Source organism: Neovison vison, chromosome 1 (assembly GCF_020171115.1).
Source record: "Neovison vison isolate M4711 chromosome 1, ASM_NN_V1, whole genome shotgun sequence".
Taxonomy (NCBI): Eukaryota; Metazoa; Chordata; class Mammalia; order Carnivora; family Mustelidae; genus Neogale; species Neogale vison.
Window position 1 is genome coordinate 135,343,782 of NC_058091.1, and position 7,499 is coordinate 135,351,280.

General features: G+C 41.7%; 1 pseudogene; it reads left to right on the forward strand.

Moving 5' to 3' along the window:
* Positions 1 to 820: 820 nt before the first annotated feature.
* LOC122896981 lies at positions 821 to 936 on the forward strand (annotated as a pseudogene).
* The last annotated feature ends 6,563 nt before the right edge of the window (positions 937 to 7,499 follow it).

Consider the following 7,499-nt stretch of genomic DNA (forward strand, 5'->3'; position numbering starts at 1 on the left):
GATTTGGGCTTTCCACATAGAAAATATTTAATTTTGGAGACCTGTGCATTTTTAAAATTCCAAGAATTATTTAGAGGAAATCTCTTTTGACAAATTTATTTCTTGGAATATTAAAAGGACTCTGTGGAGAAAATGCTTCATAAGTATCTAAGCATTTTCTGACAGAGTCCTTTCAGGGGTTAAGTTCATGAATGCAGGACTGAAAATACTATAGATTCAAAGAAAATAATTTCATTGATTCTCTATGGCCACAAAAAAAGTACCCAGAAGGTTATGCTGAGTGAAATAAGTCAAGCAGAGAGAGTCAATTATCATATGGTTTCACTTATTTGTGGAGCATAACAAATAGCATGGAAGACAAGGGGCGTTAGAGAGGAGTAGGGAATTTGGGTAAATTGGAATGGGAGGTGAACCATGAGAGACTATGGACTCTGAAAAACAATCTGAGGGGTTTCAAGTGGCAGAGGGTGGGAGGTTGGGGTACCAGGTGGTGGGTATTATAGAGGGCACGGCTTGCATGGAGCACTGGGTGTGGTGAAAAAATAATGAATAATGTTTTTCTGAAAATAAATAAATTGAAAAAAAAAAGTACCCAGAAGGAAACTAATCTATGGAATCATTGAGATACTAGATCTTTGGAAAAATTTAATTACAAAGGTACCCTAAAATAATTTAGGACATAATAGGATTGGGTGAATCCACTGAAGGAAAAAAAAAAGAGATTTTATGGATAACAGGAGTGAAGAGGAAAAGCATTAGGGTAACATCAACTTGAGAAGGCAGTGTGCACTGGGAACATACAAAATAATCCTTGTATCTAAAGACTATACTTTCAGGGATCATTTCTATAGTTTGTTACAAAATAATCCTTGTATCTTTTGGAAGTGGGCAGAAGTCAGGGGATGGCTAAGGCCTTTCTGCAGAAATGTAATCAGAATTATTGCCAATCTACACAGAAAACGTTCACTTGAAGCGGACCTGCTGACCAGCTTCGATACCTTCTTCTTTCAGGGATCAATCTCATTCTGGCCCAAAGATACTGGAGGAAATAAGAACTCATGAGGATGATGGTGCCTCCCAGTTATTTCCTCTGCTCTGTTGGTCCTACTCTTTTATCAGCAAGAAAGGCCTTCAGGAAAGAGGTCATACACTAGTTATCACCAGTTACACACTCAGCTTGCAGGACATTCCTGAAGCCACACATTTCCAGGGCTAGCTGAGATACTGCAAAAATGAACCAAATAGTTACATTTTGTCTGACCTACAAAGACCCTGCACAGACATCTTATTCTTCAGCAGCTCCTGCAAAGTCAAGTTATCAAGAGCTCTGTTGAATAATTGGCCTCGCTTTTGTTTCTGACTTTTCTCAGGTAGAGACACGAGTTAGAGGACATACAATCTATTCTGATAGCTCAGTGGGGCAGACAGAAATTCAGCTATTTAGGATAATTGGATGGACTAAGTTTTTAAAATGTAATGTTGCCGGGGCACCTGGGTGGCTCAGTCAGTTTAGCATCTGCCTTTGGCTCGGGTCATGATCTTGGGGTCCTGGGATCGAACTCCAGTTGGGCTCCCTGCTCAGCAGGGAATCTGCTTCTCCTTCTCTCTCTCTCTCTGTGCACTCTCCCTCTCTTTCTCCTCTTCTCTCTCAAATAAATAAGTAAAATCTTTAAAAAATAAAAAGAAGGGCATGTGTTGTGATGAGCCCTGGGTGTTATATGCAAATAATGAATCACTGAACACTACATCAAAAGCTAATGATGTACTACTATATGTTGGCTAACTGAACATAATTTTTAAAAAGGAAGAAAAAAGAATAAAATAAATAAATAAAAAGTAAAATGCCTTCATGATTCTGGGGCAATTTCCTCTACATTCTTTATCAATGGAGAAATCGGACCTTTTAAAATGGTAATAATTGTTCTATTTGGGCATTTGCTATGTGGGAAGAGCTTTCTTGGTGATTTTAAGATCCTTGACACCAAAGGCTTTCCCTAACTCACCTTTTCTGTCCTCACAAAATTGTATGTTCCCATGATAGATGATCAGTCAAGTTTTCTTCAATGAATGGGTCAGTAAATGAATGGGTCAATAAATGAAAGACTGAATTATAAATAAGTATCAGAGACATGCTCTCTGTCTCTAAAAGTCTTAAAATGTAGGTGAGGAGACAATACACGATCTGAGGGAAACATTGAATGGGTCAGTAGAGACCAAACATGTGGTCCAGCTGGTACCTTCTAAGGGATTCCAGTGGTGGAAAGGCCTCTTGGCAGGAGCTGGATTTGAACTGCATGTGGAAAGATGAGTAGAATTTTGACAACCAGATTAGAGTATTCCTGACAGGGGAGTGTTGGGGAGAAAGATGTAGAGATGGAGATATACTAGGTATGCTCTGGGCAGAGTGAAGAGATAAGATTAACAGAGGAAGGAGGTTTAGAATGTCAAAGAAAGGCACTTAGACGTTATCCTGTAGACAGCCTCGAACTGTTCAGTTATAAAATTCATCTTATAGACTCTAGGGCTGGTACTTAGAGAGACACATTCAGGAGAGATACAGCCACAGATAAATGCCACACAAGTGACAGGCGCTCTGATGACTGTGTGAGTTAGGGTTTGGTGGTTGGTTCTATGTCAGCTAAGAACACAGGGCTGCTGAGGACAAGCCTGTCTCTCAAGCTGGACAGCTTCCACTGTGCTCAGATAGAGCAAGAGAACAATGCCCGTGTGAAGAAAGGCCCCAGATGTGCAACCCCGGGGCCCACTTCGGCCATCCATCTCATTGTCCGGCGTTTTCCCAGGAGAGTTGAAATCCTACCCAACACACTGGCCACTGGATAGCCTCCAGCAGCACTCATGACTTGCATTCCCCAAGGGCTCCAAATCTATCCTGAGTTGTGCAGGAAACTTGTAAATTATTTTCAAAAATTTTTTTAAAAAATCATAGGGAAAATTCATTGTATCCCTTACACTTAACACATAACATCAACATTGTCTCTCCTTCAATCAAAATATCTGATGGAAAATAATTAAGATTTCTTTATATTTTAGAGACTGTGAAAATTAAAATCAAGTCCACATGCAGAAGTATTTTCATCGTTTTGAGCCCCTTTTGGGGAGTAACGAGAGCCGATAAGTAACTTGTTTCATTGGGGCCATATAGAATTATTACAATGTTTTAAGAATGAGTTATAAAGACATGTACTTTTTCTGAAATCTATAACCACAGTCTTATAATTTTCAAGTAGGAAAAAACTATATTTAAGTTTGTTTGGGTTTGCAGAGGTGGTACTTCTGTCCTCGTTAAAAATGTAACTTGCTTAAAAGTAAACTTCAGGGGGCACCTTGGGTGGCTCAGTCGGTTAAGTGTCTGACTCTTGGTTTCAGTTCAGGTCATGATCTCAGGGTTGTAGGATCGAGGCCCATGTCAGGTTCTGCAGTCTGCTTGTCCCTCTGTCTGCTCCTCACCCTACTCTCTCTCTCTTGCTCTCTCATAAAAAAAAAAAAAAAAAAAAAAACACACCTTAAAAAAAGTAAACTTCAGAAAAAGAGTCCATTCAGAATTTTAATGGTGGGGGGATGGGTGTGGGGTGGCTAGGGAGCTTTTTTTCCTGCTAAGATAATCTGAAAACTTTCCCTGTTGTGCTGTTGAGTCTCACAACTTTGTGGACTAAGAGAGCGTCATGACCTTGGAGAGCCACCATTCTAGAAAAATCTAAGCATGACAGAACTTAGCGTTCATGACTTTGGTAGCTTAGAGAGATGAAACCTGAGGAGCCTGCCTGTCCTCACAGGATGCTAAAGGAGACAACGTGACTTCCACATCTCCAGTGAGGTTTGGTGTTTGTAAATATGTCCAGCCCTGGAATAAATCCCACTTGGTCATGGTGAATGATCCTTTTAATGTACTGTTGAATCCTATTGGCTAGTATTTTGGTGAGAGTTTTCGCATCTGTGTTCATCAAGGATATTGGTCTGTAGTTCTCTTTTTTGATGGGATCCTTGTCTGGTTTTCGGATCAAGGTGATGCTGGCTTCATTAAATAAGTTTGGGAGTTTTCCTTCCATTTCTGTTTTTTGGAACAGTTTCAGGAGAATAGGAATTAGTTTTTCTTTCAGTGTTTGGTAGAAGTCCCCCGGGAAGCCGTCTGGCCCTGGGCTTTTGTTTGTTTGGAGATTTTTGATGACTGTTTCAATCTCCTTACTGGTTATGGGTCTGTTCAGGCTTTCTATTTCTTCCTGGTTCAGTTGTGGTAGTTTATATGTCTCTAGGAAAGCATTCATTTCTTCCAGATTGTCGAATTTGGCATAGAGTTGCTCATAGTATGTTCTTATAATTGTCTGTATTTCTTTGGTGTTAGTTGTGATCTCTCCTCTTTCATTCATGATTTTATTTATTTGGGTCCTTTCTCTTTTCTTTTTGATACGTCTGGCCAGGGGTTTATCAATCTTATTAATTCTTTCAAAGAACCAGCTCCTAGTTTTGTTGATTTGTTCTATTGTTTTTTTGGTGTCTATTTCATTGATTTCTGCTCTGATCTTTATGATTTCTCTTCTCCTGCTGGGTTTAGGGTTTCTTTTTTGTTCTTTCTCCAGCTATGTCCAGAGTTACATGCTTTAACTGAAAACTAGTAAAAATAGAATAAAATAAAACAAAGTAGTGTACCTTAAAACTGCATTCTCAGGTGGTTCTGATCGACGATTCTTCTTGTCCTCAGGGGACCCTACATCCAGAACCGCAGAAGCAACTTCTGTTTGTAACCGACCTTGCCTGAGAACCACGTTTGCAGCAGCATGATCTCCCTACTAGTGTTTTCACCTGACTTTTTCTTAGCTTTTCCATATTTCTCCTGTCTGGACCTCAGATACGGGTCTCCCAATAACCTATGACATTTCACCTTTGATCCCTTCTTCTTTCCCACCCTGACCTCTGGTAATTCCAGGCGCTGTGAATCTATTACCTTGGCTACCTGAACTCCTGACACCTGACTCACACTTGCATGAATCCAGGAGTACCCGCTGGTACAGCTGACAGATTTGCTAGTTTTGACCTTGACTTTGATTTTTCTCGCCAAACTGCCATTCTGAGACACTAAACGGCTGTAAGATCTCATTAAGGAGGTTTGTGGAGTCACTTCCTTGGGAAGTTTTCATAAGAAAAGCTGAATAAACTTAGGTAGGTATAGGAGTCTAGCCTTGGACTCAGAGGCATCCTTATAAGTCTGTGGTCCTTATCAACATGACTGCTTTAACCCCACACGGCGCCATGCTGAAAAGAAAGTGTTTCTGTAGGTTACTAGAAAATGCTGACAGTCTCTCTCAGTTTCAATTTCAGGTCCTCCTCATGGGAGATGTGTCCTGTATGTGTGGATGTAAGTCACAGAATTCCCTAAAGAAATGTGGAATTAACAATAAACCTGCAGCAAGAACCGCAAACATAAAGAACTTGATTTTGCCCCAAATCATTAAATATTTCTGGTAAGAAATTTAAATTGACATCCTTTATCACTTATTTCACCTTTGGAGAGATTTCTGAACACTCGGAGGCACCTTTATTTAAATGGCTGTGGTAGGGGCCCCTGGGTGGCTCAATGGGTAAAAGCCTCTGCCTTCAGCTCAGGTCATGATCCCAGGGCCCTGGAATCGAGCCCTGCATTGGGTTTTCTGCTCAGCAGGGAGCTTGCTTCCCCCTCTCTCTCTTTCTGCCTGCCTCTTTGCCTACTTGGGATCTCTGCCTGGCAAATAAATAAATAAAATCTTAAAAAAAAAAAAAAAGAAAGAAATGACTATGGCTTGCTTTCTGTTCAAGGGATTGGAAAAAAAAAAAAGAAAGTCAGGGCTTTCTGAATTAAGCCTCCCCATATCCATCTGAGGGAAGGAGATAGCTGTGAAGCCTTCTACGGAGGGAGTCTGGCCCAGAAAGGTGCAAGGTGAGAGCATGTCGTGGAGGTTGGGGTACCAGGTGGTGGGTATTATAGAGGGCACGGCTTGCATGGAGCACTGGGTGTGGTGAAAAAATAACGAATAATGTTTTTCTGAAAATAAATAAATTGAAAAAAAAAAAAAACATAGAGCAAGATGACGTCAGGCATCCAAGAGTCTGGGAAGGATGAGGCCCTGCTAGGCTGCCCTCTATGAAGACACTGTGGGACAAGTGGGACCCCAAGGAGGCACAATGAGGCAGGTTGATGAGATGAGGCTGAAGGAAGCCTTTCTCTTTCTTCTGGGGTGTTGGCTTAGCATCCAGGATTGCTAGGCCCGGGGCCCTGCCTGCCTTCCTTGCTGGACATTTTCCATTGTGCCCACCCAGGAATAGAAATCACCACACAAAGGGACTGAACAAAGAGGAGCCCCAGACACTCAGCCCTGGGAGCCATCTTCAGGCAATTCATCTCACTTCCAGCTGTCCAGTGTTTTCTGACGGGAGCAGAAATCCTAACTGACACGGGGCCACCAGACAGCCCAAGCTGGGCATTTCCCTCTGCAGCTCTAATTCCCAGGGGTCTTTACAGGGATCCTGACCCAGAAATGCATCTCAATAGGTAAGAAGTTAAAAAAACACAAACAAACAGGGGAAACAACCGGGTGATAAAACATTCTTGAGTTCGGGGGAACTCAGAAAGGGTATTTGGAGCACAATTCAAGCTTGGGCCAGCCAGCTCTGTTCATGCTGATAAGTCATTTTGGGAAAAACAAATGAATTCATATCTGATAAACCAGCACATTGATAATACCAAATTCCTTTTGCCTTTCTAAGGCTCTATCAGGGAGGGGGCAGATAAATTCCTGCTGTACGAGGACCGAGGAAGGTAAGATTTAACCATGGGTGCGACACAATGGAGTGTTTCTCAGTTCAATTGGTTTTGCAGGGACTCGGGTGATAAATGGCCTTCCTCCCAGATAGTTAGGACATACCTTCATGTCCCCATACCTGCTGGCAGCTGATAGACTCTGTTTCAAGACTGATTTGTGGTTCCAATCATAAATCACCTAAGTGGATAAACCAGCTAAATCTCAGGGGAGATTTTTTTTTTAAAGGTTCCGGGGGGGTAGGTCAGGCGCCATCTAAATGGTACTTCCCATTGCACACACACACACACGTGTGTACACACATTCATAAAAGTTCTTCTCATCCTTACCTAGGCAATGGGTGACCCTGGAGAAAAATGGGTTAATAAATTAGAGATTGGGATTATGCTGAATGAAATAAGTCAAGCAGAAAGAGTCAATTATATGGTTTCACTTACCTGTGCAGCATAAGGAATGACATGGAGGACATGGGGAGATGGAGAAAAGGGAGTTGGGGGAAATCAGAGGGGGAGACAAACTATGAGAGACTGTGAACTCTGAGAAACAAGCTGAGGGTTTGGGGGGATGGGGTGTGGGGAGATGGGGAAAGCTGGTGGTGGGTATTATGGAGGGCTCGTATTGCATGGAGCACTGGGTGTAGTGCATAAACAATGAATTTTGGAACACTGAAAAAAAATAGGTTAAATTAAA